Source organism: Anopheles coustani, chromosome 2 (genome assembly GCF_943734705.1).
Source record: "Anopheles coustani chromosome 2, idAnoCousDA_361_x.2, whole genome shotgun sequence".
NCBI lineage: Eukaryota > Metazoa > Arthropoda > Insecta > Diptera > Culicidae > Anopheles > Anopheles coustani.
The window spans coordinates 6,240,445-6,254,147 of record NC_071289.1 but is presented as its reverse complement, the minus strand read 5'-3'; the positions used below and the strand labels follow the sequence as shown (position 1 = coordinate 6,254,147).

Below are 13,703 nucleotides of genomic sequence, written 5' to 3'. Positions count from 1 at the left end.
GTTTTGTTTTGTCATTAATTGCTATATTTTAAGTGTGTTTTATTTATCTTCATGTTGAATTTAAAACATTGACCTGAGTATATATCAATATTTTGAGTAAATTGTTTGTAATTTATGGATTTTTACCCGTCAACATATTTAATTTTGTTTTTTAATTAAATCGCCTTTGATACTCCGTTCCAATGTACGGATGTACGGAATCGCTCCATTACGAGGCAAGGACTTTTGTGAATCACAACGCGACCGTCACGGTTTAAATTCAACCGAAATCAGTTCATCACATGACTTGGCTAGCCGGGCTTTTCTCTCTCGCTTTTACTTAATTAAACCACCCACCGTGGCAAACCTTGTGCCAAGGCATTTTCATGGGTAGAAGCGCCGAAGTTGCTGATTTATATAAAAGCGTCCAAAATAAAGTGAAAACACAAACGCATCCGAGCATTATTTCTGTCCCGCCCGTCGTCGTCGTCGTCGTGTGTTCGGTGGCTTTGGATAACTTTTTTCCTCTGCTCTCCCTCGGGTTGGGTTTTTGTGGCCCCCCGTGGCTTACCGTTTGCGTGCTCTTATTTGTCTTTCATTTTTGGACCAACCCGCAGAACAACTCCTCTTCCTCCTCGCGATGTTACTACTCGGGAAACTGCCTGGGGGTCACACTTTGGTTGAATTTTTTTCCCATCCTCGAAATTCTTGTTTGCCTTCCATTCGGATTATTAATGTTTTTGCAAAGTTTTCCTCCCACACCGTGTGTGAATGCGTGACATTTTCCTTTTGCGTACGTTTGGTGAACCGGTAACGGTGAAGAAGAAATCCCTTAGATCAACACACCGGCAAGACATGGTAAACATTAGATTTCCTCTATCGTGGACAAGCCCGTCGCCTCCGCAAAGGCGTACGAGTTGATTTTTATTTTACCTCCGATGTAAAGCATATTTACATCAATTTGGGAGACCATAACGAAATTAAAAATGTTCTGGTAGCTCGTGAAGAGACTCTCGTCCTCTTAATCCATGACTTGGTGAATTACTGATGTGACGCACGTTTTTGTAGTTTTTATTTTTGGTGTGCATTAAATCAATATAAAATATAGCTTTCTTTATGTACGCGCATGCAACACGAATGCAAAATAAAGAGTCCCGATCCCCTGGTTCTTGAATCTCTTGAATCGTTCTTAACATTCAGTTGGTTCACGCATGGCGTGGCGTGAGAATTCTAACTGTATCCCGTTTCGCACGTGACACCAGCAAGGGTTTCCGGTTGGAAAGGACATCTTACACCAGCTTCGCAAAATGGTGCCTCCTTTACAAACGATTTCAATTAATTCGACAGCCATAACCGCACTGGCAAACGTCGCAACCACACGACACCATAACAAATTTGAGGTTGCTGCCTCGCGGAATCATCGGTTGGAACTTAAAGAAAACGAAACTCCCACCATCAAAAGAAAACTGTCTTGCTTGCTCTTTTTAGCCAGAATCCTTTCGGGTTTTGTGAATGGAAGTTGAACTGCTCGGTAAATTCTTGACAGTGTTTTTTTTACCGTAGGAAGAAAGGGTGATGGAGAGGAAGCGAGAGCAAGACTCCATTCAAAGATGAAAATATAATCGGACGAGCGTGGACTTCATAATGGCCATCGCCATTCCGGGTTGCGATGTCGTCTGCAATTAAATGGCACAAATTGAACCAACCTGCAAGACGTTTCAGCACTTGGGTGGGGTCTCTGAAAAGGGGGGCAAAAAGAAATGGCTTCATTGGCGAGCACTGAATGATGGTCAAATAATTCGTTCAGTAATGGTTGTTATGCTCTCGAACTTATATCTAACCTGAACTGGCTGCAAAGTATACCTTTTCAAGCAGTAATGATAAGGTCTTGGTTTCTTCAACCCATCCCAGACGTTGGACTGAAACATTTTCCGCCATGACTCCGTCTCTTAATATCCGTAATATCCCAAGTTCTGAGTATCGTTGCCGTATTCTGTCACGTTATTTTACCCCATTAAAATGTATTTAGCACGCGGCTAGTTCTTTTCGTTTCCTTTACCCTTTTTCCCATTGTCATGGCATGTAGTGTAGACTAGAAGAAAAAGTGTCTCTCGTCGTGCTCTAGACAAGTTGTGTGTCCCACGCATCGTTGACGATTCGCGGGCTACCGTGTTCTCGGGAGCTTCCTAACTCCCGTCAACGATGCACCCCGTCGTGACCAACGCATTGAAAACGCCCTCCAGCTGCCATTTTCTCGGTTGTGGCGGTTGTTCTTTGTGCAGTCACGTCGGCACCGTCGAACGTTGCGTGCCACGGCATGCCAGGGCTCTGGTCTAAGTTATGAGTGCGTTCTGTTCAGCCTCTTTTGCATCGCCTTGCCTCTAAGCGGTTGGTGCCAGCAGCACAATGGTCCAACACCGGTGTGGGGGATTGGTTTGGAGTTGGAAAACGCCGTTGGGAACTGAGTAACTGTTCGCTAAAAATAGCCACACTATGCACCGAGCTATAGCTGCGCTGGAAAATCCCGAGTGCGTGACTGTCAGGAATGTTGTGATGAGTTTGATTCAATATCTTGAGGTGTTTCTATTTGGCCTCACTTCTGGCGGTTGTGACTCAAAGCGCTTATCAGCAATTGTCTTGTTTGTCAGATTTAATAACTTCTTCAACTGGCCAAAAGCCGGTGACAGCTTGGTAGTGCGTCACGCAAATCTTTCCCCATGTCCGCTACTGGGGATACTCCAACTCCGGCAGCAGTAGTGACTCAGCACATGGAGACCCATGCAGCAGAGAACTGGTGAATCCAGCTCAGTCCAACCCACACACCTCACAAAAGATGAAGCAGGCAGAGCGTCTCCCGCCGAGTTCGAGCTGTCGAGATGAGGCCAGATTTCGAATCCCACCGAACGCACCCGAGTTTCTCGGGTGAAAGGAAGCCGCATACAACGCATCCGCACGGTGGTGTTAATGTTGTTTGCAAATTGCTTGCACACACCCCTTTCAGTCGGCTGCGCCGTGCACTTTGCACCCGCGTGTGGCCAGGAGGGGGGCAGTTCGCGACCGGTTCGAGAGTTCTCCGTGCAGGCCAGGCGCAGATTTATGTTTGCCATTTCCGCGAGTCACGCCGCCGCGGACATGGATGGAGGACGAGAACGCCCAACCGCAGCTTTTGGTTTATTCGTTATGATGGGTTACTTCCTCCGGTGTGTGGACAAGGTAAGGTGTGTTGGTGTGTGATGGAATGCACAACATCACGAAGCAGGGTTTGTATTTGTTTTCGGCCGTTCGGGAGCGTACCATGAGTCACATCTTTCGACTGTAGTCTTTCTCCAGCATGGAAGGGGACATTTGGGTTTTTCGTTACTTTGAGGTTAGATAACTGCGAGTGTTAGCTTGCTCCAAAATGTGCAGCTGGCGTTCGGGTTGATAAAGAACGTGACTTATTGGGGGTTGGCTAAATCAAACATTATCAAAAAAATGTAAATTTTGGAGGCATACACACACACCATTTCCGTTTGGTTTCAGTTGTTGAATAATATCCATGCCCTAACTTTGGTCGCGAAAACACATTCCCCTGTTGAAACTCCCGATAATCTTCAGTAAACTGGCACCGGGTGTTGTTTGGTTGCTACGATAAGAACCAATGCACGATCCGGGACTCGTTGGATGACGTTGAGGAATAATAAAAATGCCTACACTTTCACAACATGGCGAAGTCCGCGGAACGAAATCCGCCGTTCGAGTGTCACATCACGCCACGGAACGCATATTCCCGAACCCGACGGATGGACAGACGGCGGGGGCGATTAGAGGTCAGTAACATTGACTGGCTGGCCCTCTAGCCTTCTGTGTATGTGTGTTCTTTCCGATCCGTAGCACCCATCATCATCATGCCAAGGAACTTCGCGCATGATGGTAGGCGACCGACCGAGGGCAATGATTCATGTTCCGGTTTTTGAGTTTCCCTCATCTGGATGTGCCTCGCGTGTCTCGCGTTCGTTTTCTCTTTTCGACCCGTTGTTCTATCCTGTTCTGCGCGTCACGAAGTAAAAAAATCTACACCGAGAATAATCATTTGACATTAATCATCATTTGAATCTCGTTTCGTATTCTACGGATGTCATTCTCTTCCTGGATCGGTATCTGTCTGCCTTTTTTCCCGATCTGCCATTCCGTATCTCTTTTGCTATCCCCGAATTCGCTCCCCCCCTCATCCCGGTTTGCTATTTTATATTGTCCGAATTAATGGGTTTCTGGGTTTTATTTCTATGGTTCAAAATTTAAGTGCCACTTTTTTCATTGCCCAGAACATTAAATTATTTCACCGGGGAATTAAAAGTGGTGCCCCCTGGTCAAGTTAGTGTTTCGTTGTTTTAATTTCTGAAATGGACTTTTTCGATTGTGCTCCGATCGATTTTGGAGGTCACCAAACGTTCTTTACCTCCTCGACCGTTGGGAAGGCAATAAATATCAGTCAGACTTAATTCGAAAAAAAAGTTTATCTCTTGATTGGCTTGACTTCTCTGGGGTGCTTTGAGTACTTTTTTGTCTTTTCAATAATACCCTGTTACACTGCACGTTACCGTTCATTTCACCCAGTTCTAGCATATCTTCGCGCTTTTCTTACATGAATAATACATCAAGCCGACCGGGAAAGAATTAGTAAACGTCCATCCCACGACCTCTTCGTCGACTTCCCTGTAAAGTGATTGAAAGTGGCAATGTCCACCGTTGGAGCACCCTGTTTTTTTCCTCATCATGTCAACGCCTCGCAAACTACGACTTTCGGAAGTCGTAAAGCAGAAGTGTAACCTTTCGGAGAACTAGAAAAGGGCCAGTGCTGTAACGGTAGTGTGGTGTGGTAGTCACAGGTATGTTTAGTCGAGTGAGAACGGCAAAGAAAAAAACCCTCTCGAAAACGCGCCGGATCGTAATGGTAACATCGTAATAACATTTTATGACCCTTTGTTCCGAAATATGAAATATCCCGACTTCTATTCCACGCGCACCGACCAGACCACCGTCTCCGGTTCAAATACCTTTGTCGTCGAAAACTGCGTGCTCAAATACAATCCACTAGAACAAGTTACTTCTACGAAGGAAAGGGAGCGAAGTCTGTTGCTGTTTTTTGTTTGTTTTATTCTTTCCACGATGTGGCTAGACGGGGCCAATATCCTTTGATGGCGCAGGATTCCTTTCTCCTCTGTCTGTTGGCAAGTGATTCTTGGGAAACCCCCTCTGAAACAAAATGGAGTTTTGATCATGCTGCCGCGTAGTAGCGTGAAAGGCCATTTTGTGTCGCTACAAAAATATTGTTACTTTACATTTTTTTTTGCTGGTTGATAGGTTAGACTGTTTAAATTCACAAGTTCAGAAGTTTTAAAATTCATTGTTCGATTCACATTGTATGATTGACTCAACTAAATGCTGTATGATGTTGAATAAAAACAACACAAACGGAAATACATTCGCTATGACGTTTCTAACTTCCTGGAGTTACAGTTAAGCCAATATGAGTTGTTTAGGTCTCATTGAACTGATGTTTACTCCAACTTGTTGTTTTCTTTCATATGTTAATATGTTCTCCGTACTTTCTCTTGCTTGTAATGATCAACCTCCCATGCTTGTTGAAATTATCTTGTAAACTAGTCGTCAAGGTTTGTAATTTCTTTAAGTTGAATTTCTTCTTACCCGTTGGAATTAATCATGTCTCGCTGGTGAGTCATCTGGAATCGATCATTTGCGAATCAAGTATCGAACAAGTAGTCAAAAGTACCTCGAGTTGCCTCGGAAGATAACATATCATCATTATTTCCACCTTGGTCTGATAAACAGGAAATATTTCGTTTCATACACAACGGTAAGATAAACATCGCAAACCCCGTAATGGCGGGAACTCTGGCACCATAAGAAACAATCACGTAATGATGAAAGTTATTGAAGGAAAAACGATGTCTATTTCGAAAGTCAGCCATAAACATGTCCTTGGTATTTTATTGTTTCGATTATAAAAAAAAACTGTTCATGAAACGAGATAACAAACTTATTCCGTAACTTGAAACTGACCTTACTTACGGATTCATTTCCGCATTCATGGCTTCTCGCTTCGAACGCGATATACCCTCTAGGTGGTTCCACTAGCGTGTGATGGCCACTGGTTTGTAAAATCTAACTAATGCGTCGATGCTCCCTCTCATCCCCCCCTTAGTCAGGTATTAGTTCCACCCCAAGGGTCACAGCAAAATAAAATCAAATGCGCTGTGTGCGGGGGACATAAAGTAGCAAAGTGTGCAAAAGTGGAAAACAGCGAGTGAGGAGAGAAAAAAATACAAACAACAAATAAACTGGAAACTAAACTAATTGACCTAAATCAGACAGGCGTGAACTTTGCGCCTGTCAGTGTTTCCCCCTTTTGTAGACAGTTGGCCCGGGGATGAGGAAGGTAAGGTGGAGGGGGCACGGGTACTGGAGATGATATCAAGCTTGCCACGGTTTGATGTTAGCATGCTCGTCGAACATTGTTGGCACCGGACACTACTGTACTGTGTCCATTATAGATTGGAAGATTTTCTCGTTCGTTGTATCGTTTGGAAGCGTTTCTTACTCTTGGTCGATTGCATTTCTGTTTTAATGTTTGTCTGAAATTGATGCAAGTGTCTTTATCTTTCAATAGCACCAATCAATAGTTAGAAGGCAGAAAACATTCATCGTTATTGCGTTTTGTTTTTAGTTTTATATTTTAAATTGTCGCCTTTCGTATTGCATAAAACGACTAAACATTTTTATCATTAAATAACATCAAAAAAATTGTAAAATAGTATCAAAATAGATTATTTCAAAGAAGAGAAACATCATGGTTAGATAGTTTCAAAAAAGAATCCCCAAGTAGAAGGGAAACCATCCAGCCAACTGGAACGAACGATCCAGTGCTCTAACAAATCAAACAAACTTCCAGTTTGCCATTGGGGTTGTCGATGTGGTGATGCCCAAGGCATCACCCTCTCCGCCGGGCTCTCTTCACACCCAAGCAGCCGCACTGACCATCGGGCAAACATCCAAGCGCCACGGTCCAAACCCAACCCCATCCATCGACCTCTCCCGTAGTCTAGTGTGTGTTTTGTAGCGCGAAAAAAGTCGATGGGGCCGCCGCATTTGACAGGAAATAGACAAACTGTCAACGGGGTTTGCATCTCGGAAAAGCATGGTCGGTCGGTCAGGTTTGCTCGGCTCGTGTTGTTTGCGGTCAATCCTGAGTCGTGTCCCACCCGCAGCATACTAACCCACTTCGTCAGCGAGGTGTAGGAGGGTGTGGCTAGAGTCAGCACTTTTCTACTCTCTTTGCTAACGTTTTGGTGCACACCCGAAATGATGGAGTTCGCATTGTGGCATTTTGTATTTATTTTATTTGCGTTTGTGATATTGCTCGATGTTGGACTGGTTTGAAACAGATAGTGGAGAACGTTAGATTCAATGGTGAAAATTAAAAACTTGCTTTGGTTGTTTACCACTACTTCGGTAGATTATATTAGAAGAACTATCCTGATCGATTCCTGAGCAACACGTCATTAAAGTAGTACCAACCTTTGTGTAAATGAAACATGCACAAATCGTATTCGCCTTTCTGAGTTGGAAAAAAATTTCTTGCGCCCAACGTGGGGCTCGAACCCACGACCCTGAGATTAAGAGTCTCATGCTCTACCGACTGAGCTAGCCGGGCTTGGTGATCGGTGGCCGCTCGCGATCGGTCGCGTCCGCGGTTGATCTCTCAACTTGCACATTCGCGATCCCTCGCGATCGCCAGGAGTTTATGAGCCGATGGTTCTATTTCGAGCATCTTACCTCACCGACGCCCAAGAGTGTGTCACCTTTCACTTCGGTGCAACCGGAAAGGTTAAACAAGATAAGGTGAAAAGTAGCTGAGGCACGTTTTACTTTTCAAAAGCGACAAAATTTACTCGAGCCGTATGAATGGTGTACATAAATGCCATCGTTAACGGTGGAGATGGTTAGTACTTCGTAGGATTTGAGTACCGTTTAATGATTCATTGGTACGAGTTGCATTGAAATACGATATGCAACTTCGGTCAGGGAGCTTAAACGGCCATGTGTTAAACGGCTGTAGTTAGCACTTGTGGCGGTGGAGTACTACTCATGGACACACATTCGTCACCGGTCTCATCAAGAGACGTCCTTTGATGCGTACTAACTCAATCATGAATCGCTGCGATTGTAAAAATATCGAATGAACTCGAGTGCAATCATTCCGCTTGGCTTTTAAGGCTACTGTGAACTTGGTTTTCTTATTGCATTTGTTTTGTGTCTGAGATTTCATGTCCGATGAATGAAGTGTCTATATTGCCTGAGTACAAAGCATTCGCGCTGTTTAGATAATGTTGATCCCCTCGGCCATTTGTCGTTATCATATTGTCGGAAGTGTGCTATAAGAAGCTCGACGGGAAATCGTTCAACTGACCACCAAGGAGGAAATGAGTCGGTACAAGACCACATACAGAACCGCCGCAAAACCCGCTCTCTTTCTGTGTTATCGTACAGACGCTTACCAACAGAACCAATCATCATCGCCTTCGGGTGGCGTTTTATTTTTTTGTGTTGCTACATCTGCAATCAGTTCACTCAATCGAAAGTTTTCAAAATGTCAACATATTGCCGCGAGTCACAGTGGGAATTATTGTGATGAGGTGTTGCTGATGTGTTTATTGTGTGCCTTTTTCTACAAATTATTGGTAATAATAATCTGCGCAGCCGTTGGCAAGGCTTTTACATATTTATGCGTTTCGGAATGGCGTGTTTACAGTCCATTATGTGTAAAAACAGAATAATACAAGTAAAGTTGATGTAAAGAATAAAAAATTATCTGATAGAGTGGTACGGAATGAAAATTCTGCGTTGTGGAAAGGTTGTTACAACTCTCCTGTAAACGATGTATTTTAATATCCACTTTTGGTCAGTGTTTACACAACCGGGGGTGTAGCTCAAATGGTAGAGCGCTCGCTTAGCATGTGAGAGGTACCGGGATCGATACCCGGCATCTCCAATGGACATATTTTTTACGAGCTGCATAAAAATTTTCTTTCTCTTCGCGAAGTTCATTCATTTGATCGTTATACTGTGCTGGTTTCGTTCCGATTGCACCGATTTAGATAAAGCAGAGACAGAAATTGCTATCATATTTTGTACCACCTTGTCGGCGTCAACCCACCTTTTCGCGTTCGAATGCTATTATCAGTCCGATGAAATGAATGAGGCTTATCTACATCAGCGAAGTGCGATCGTAAAAGGAAGTCAACACAGCGGCAGGAGGAGATCTGTATTTAGTAGTCACTTATTTTCTCGTTAATCACCACGGCATCGTTCTTCGCCTTGCCCTATTGACATAGGCCCGGCTCGTTGGGGCTCGAAAGAGGAAACCGGGCCACTTTATCGCCTAAGTCCTGGTGACTAGGCACGCAAGCACGCAGTAGTACGGTTTTCCGCGACCCGCAGAGGGTGCCGGTAGTAATGTGCTAAAATAACCAGTAAAAAGGGCAGATGTGTAAAAAAAAAGAGAAACAAACGAACCACCGACTTTCCTTCTATTTTCTTTTCGCGTCAGCCATCGTCTCGTTCTCACCTTCGGTCGGGATAACAAATTTATTAGCTCGCGTGATGCCTTGTCGTTAAGCCCATCATCAACATTACCCTCTGCTTTTCCTCCTCCTCCTTCCAGAGTAGAGTACCACAACATAATTCCGATCGGAAGCAGGAAAGAAAGCCCTTGAACATCGTCCATTTATCCTGGCGACCGCCGGATTCCCTGACCCCGCGCAAACATATTTCATTCATCCTTTCCCTATTGTCGTTGGGCTGCGGAAATATTTTGAGTAGAAGAAAAGAGTGCAACATAAATTGGAACCTTGTTATGTGTGTGTGTGTGTGCCCTTAAGTCTGCATAACTATCCCACATGTTTGCAAACCTTTTGTTCCGTCTCCTACTCCTTTATCCGCGCCCCAAAAGTCCTTCCCTCTTGTAGGTCAATCGGCTACGGGCGTTCGAAGGGATATGCATAAATGTTACGGTTTGCGACAAGCCGGAACTGACCAGCCATAAATTTTGGCCCCATGGTGACTCCCTCCTCAGGCAGACATCCTTTCTCCCAACGCCCAGTCCTAAATCGACACCCGGGAACCTTCGCCATAACGTTATGATTTCCATTGTGTGTTGGTAGAAGTAGTTCGGTGGCTCGAATACGGTCTCTTTTAATATGAAAACGCTTGAGTTTTCTCACCTCACCTCTTCTCAGGAGGTGGGCAATCCCTGGCGGTTGATCCCACTCCTTGATTTTGCTACAAATGGAATGAGTAAGGCTTGGTCTTTTACCGTCCCAAAGGTGGTGGTTTATGAGTACTTTACCATCGCTTTACATAACTTCCAGCTAATGGAAAACTAACTTTAAAATATGACTTAGATGGCATTCCCATTGGAGGTTCGTCAAACGATTGTATAGAAATTTAATAAATGTGGTAGTGAATGTTTGCTATCACTCAAGAGATTATAATGCCTTCACTAAGTAGCATATATTTCTTGCATATTATAAATATAAAAAAACACACAATTTTTTATCAATATGACGTAATTCGCATGCATAAACAATCAATAATACGAACGAGTCCTTGAGTCATTCGTTGTACTAGATTTCATGTATCGTTTTCGCAATTTGAAATGAATTTTAATACTTGCAAAGTTTCTTTTCACAATTTGCTTAAGTCAGTCCGTGCTTGTAAAGTTGTTTGACGCACAAACAATTCTCGAATCGTATGAAAACATAATTAAGGAACACAAAGTTCCCATGTTTTTTCCAGATGCTTTGAACTTTTGCCATTTTTTGAGAGTTTGTTGTTGTGAGTTGCTGAGAAAAGCTCTTATCGAGAAGAGGAAAGAATGTTTGCTGTACCATGGTAAAGAAAACGCAAAATTAAAAAGTTTCACTTTTTTCTTGAAAAAGACGTAAGCTTGTTTTAATTGGAAAGTTTTTTTTACATTGTCGATGTTATTGTGGCAAACTCAACACAAACATCTCGAGCGTTGCAGACAATTTTTCAAGTGTATTCCTTAGGAACATTCGTAGGATCATTATAAAGAATTCGCCACACTTAACAAACATTTAATTGAAGATATAAATGTAGTAAAACATACCGTCAACTTATTCGCTTTGCCTACAATAGCTTGTAAATCAATATTCGCCAATCGCCCGGCGCTTGTCAGGCTCTCACATTAAGACCTTGTGGATTATTTTCCAAGTCGGCTTCTTTTCAACGTTTCTTTTTATGCATAAGTCAGCTTAATTTTGTTTACTCATAATCGTGTCCTTCGCAGTCTATTGATTGGATATAATTCCCTATGTCCCGAACCCAAAAATCCCTTCTTTATATATATATTTTTTATCTTGTATTCGGGAGTAATCTCTCCGTCAAGAAGCAACAGGATTATGAAAATGTTCCACGAAGAGAATGAACAGGAAAAATGAAGTTCTGATATCATTGGTTCGCCAAGAGTGTATTATCCCAGTGGTTTACTTTCCGAGTTTTTTTTTCGAATACATGTTCTTATCGAGACCTGTCTTCTATCACACAAATTTTTGCACGTGACCAAAAAATAAATCCGGAGCGGATTCTTTTTCATCAGGTGTAGTTTTTTTTTGTCGTGGTACATGATATGCTATGTGCTAAGCCTTGGGTGAAGTGCGTCTAACAGCGTGGGACGAACAAGAACGTCCATGTACATTCGGTCGTTGGAAGGCGTATGGATTTTTTTTCTTCTTGCTCGCATAAATCATTTATCTCATGGAGATTATTTGTATTTCTAGCCAATTCGTGGAATTAGTCACCCGGTTGCGTACGCTTAAGGACATGTTAGAAAAAGTATATTGTTCGGAAGCGAGGAAAAGTAATCTGCTACATTAAGTCTGTTCTTGCGCTGCAGGAAAGAACCAAGTTTTAGCAATAATTCGTTTTACCGAGTTTCATTACGACGTTAAATGAATCCAATTTTTGGTGTGTGCGTTTTTATACCATAAAACCAGTTTACCGCATCTCATAACGTTGCAAAAGCCATCTGTTGAGCAAAGCAACAGCCATTTTTGGCATTCGATGTACCTGTTACTTTTTTTCCTACATTACAGACATTTCATTTTTTTCTTCCTGACGCTGCATGCCATGTGTCTGGTCGATGCTGATACGCTACAATATTAAATTTCTTAACCCAAAGTATGTTCACGTTTCCGGCACGGACGAAACAAAAACAGACGGCGGCCACCCACTCGTTTTGGCGAAGGTGTCGCTTCAAAGAGGAGAAAATGTTTTCATAATATTGCTAGAGTGTGGATCAAATAGAGCCTAGTGCCTCGTGTTGTTGTTTTTCTGCGTCCGGATACTCTCCAGTTCGGGTTCGCTTTCGGTTGATAAAGCAGATGTAACGGATCCCCTAGCAATAAGAAACAAATTATGCAAAATTGCGTCATGACGTGCAATGCTTCGGTTCTACGTTTGTACGTATAGTAGAGAGGAAGAGAATTGAGTCTTCACCGTCGTCCATGGTTTGTCTTGGTTCAACCAAACCTCCGTCTTTGTTTCGTAGCGACTTTATTTGTTTTGGTTGGGATGCTTTGGGTTAAAAAGGAAAATAGTGGACGCACCTCACCGGCGATTCCTTTTTTCTCGAATATGAATTTTTCATGATGACCCCGAATTGGAAGGAAATACATGTTCTTACTCCAACCCTCAAGATCTATTCAAGGGATTCTGTTTTTCGAGGCAAGTAAAACCTTGCAATGACAATTAAGAAAGAATTGACCTTCTGGAGAAGATAGCGTAATGTTATGTTAAAAAGCAATACAGACCCATCTACGTCTCGCAGTGTTTCCCTTCATAAACATCACGAATGATGTGGTGGTGTGAGTGGGACGGAAAACACCAATTAAACTATAGGTTTATGTGTTTTTATAAGCTCAGAAACATGTTCCAACTGTCCCTGGCTCAAACTGCTTCCGGTTGAATTGCGTTTAGACCTTCTGAGCTTTGTGATATTTTATTTACTTTGGTTGCCTACTTGAAAAAATAACCACCATTGTCGCCCGCAGAATACTTTAACCTAGCAGTGCTAAATAATCTCAAATGGTGCCCACTCTGCAATGTTGTAAATCAAAATACTTGATTTCATAAATCACGTATTGGTCTCAAGTGCTAATAAAGGGCGGTGCCTTATCTTATCACATTCAGGTCACACACGCTGCAACCCACTTTATCTACAATTTGCCTCACACGGTTTTTTGCATTGCACTCGTTTGCAAATACTTTAACTCTTCTTGATAGGTTACGGCTGTTAAATTTATGATAAGAGTGCGGGAATCGTGTCATTCCGCTGCTCAATCTGTCTCAAAAGAATTTTGGCTTACCTACCCTATAATCGCATGCGTTATCTTGTCAGAACGTAAACAAACGAATCCATAGTTCATTCGATCGCGAATATTTATCGAAATTCTGTGATTATTTAGCGTAGTTTTTGTGTTTTAAACAAAAAACAACAAAATAATAGCTGTAGCTGCAAGAAATGATGCAACATTTACCAAATTGCAAAACATAAACAAAGCACAGATGAGTCTTGGCTCGAATATCGACGATACAAGAGAGACCAGCGATCAAGCTTCGTTTACCGTGCCGTTTAGATTTCA

At 42.8% G+C, this 13,703-nt stretch overlaps 1 protein-coding gene and 2 non-coding genes across 5 annotated transcripts in view; 2 read left to right on the top strand and 1 right to left on the bottom strand.

Moving 5' to 3' along the window:
• The window catches only part of LOC131266116 (disintegrin and metalloproteinase domain-containing protein 10), a 51,488-nt gene that overhangs the window by 13,982 nt on the left and 23,803 nt on the right, over positions 1-13,703 (top strand). The gene's annotated exons all lie outside the window — the stretch shown is intronic.
• Positions 7,621-7,693, bottom strand: Trnak-cuu (transfer RNA lysine (anticodon CUU)). The gene has a single exon. It is a non-coding gene; the product is annotated as a tRNA-Lys (tRNA).
• On the top strand, positions 8,959-9,031 carry Trnaa-agc (transfer RNA alanine (anticodon AGC)). Its single transcript has one exon. It is a non-coding gene; the product is annotated as a tRNA-Ala (tRNA).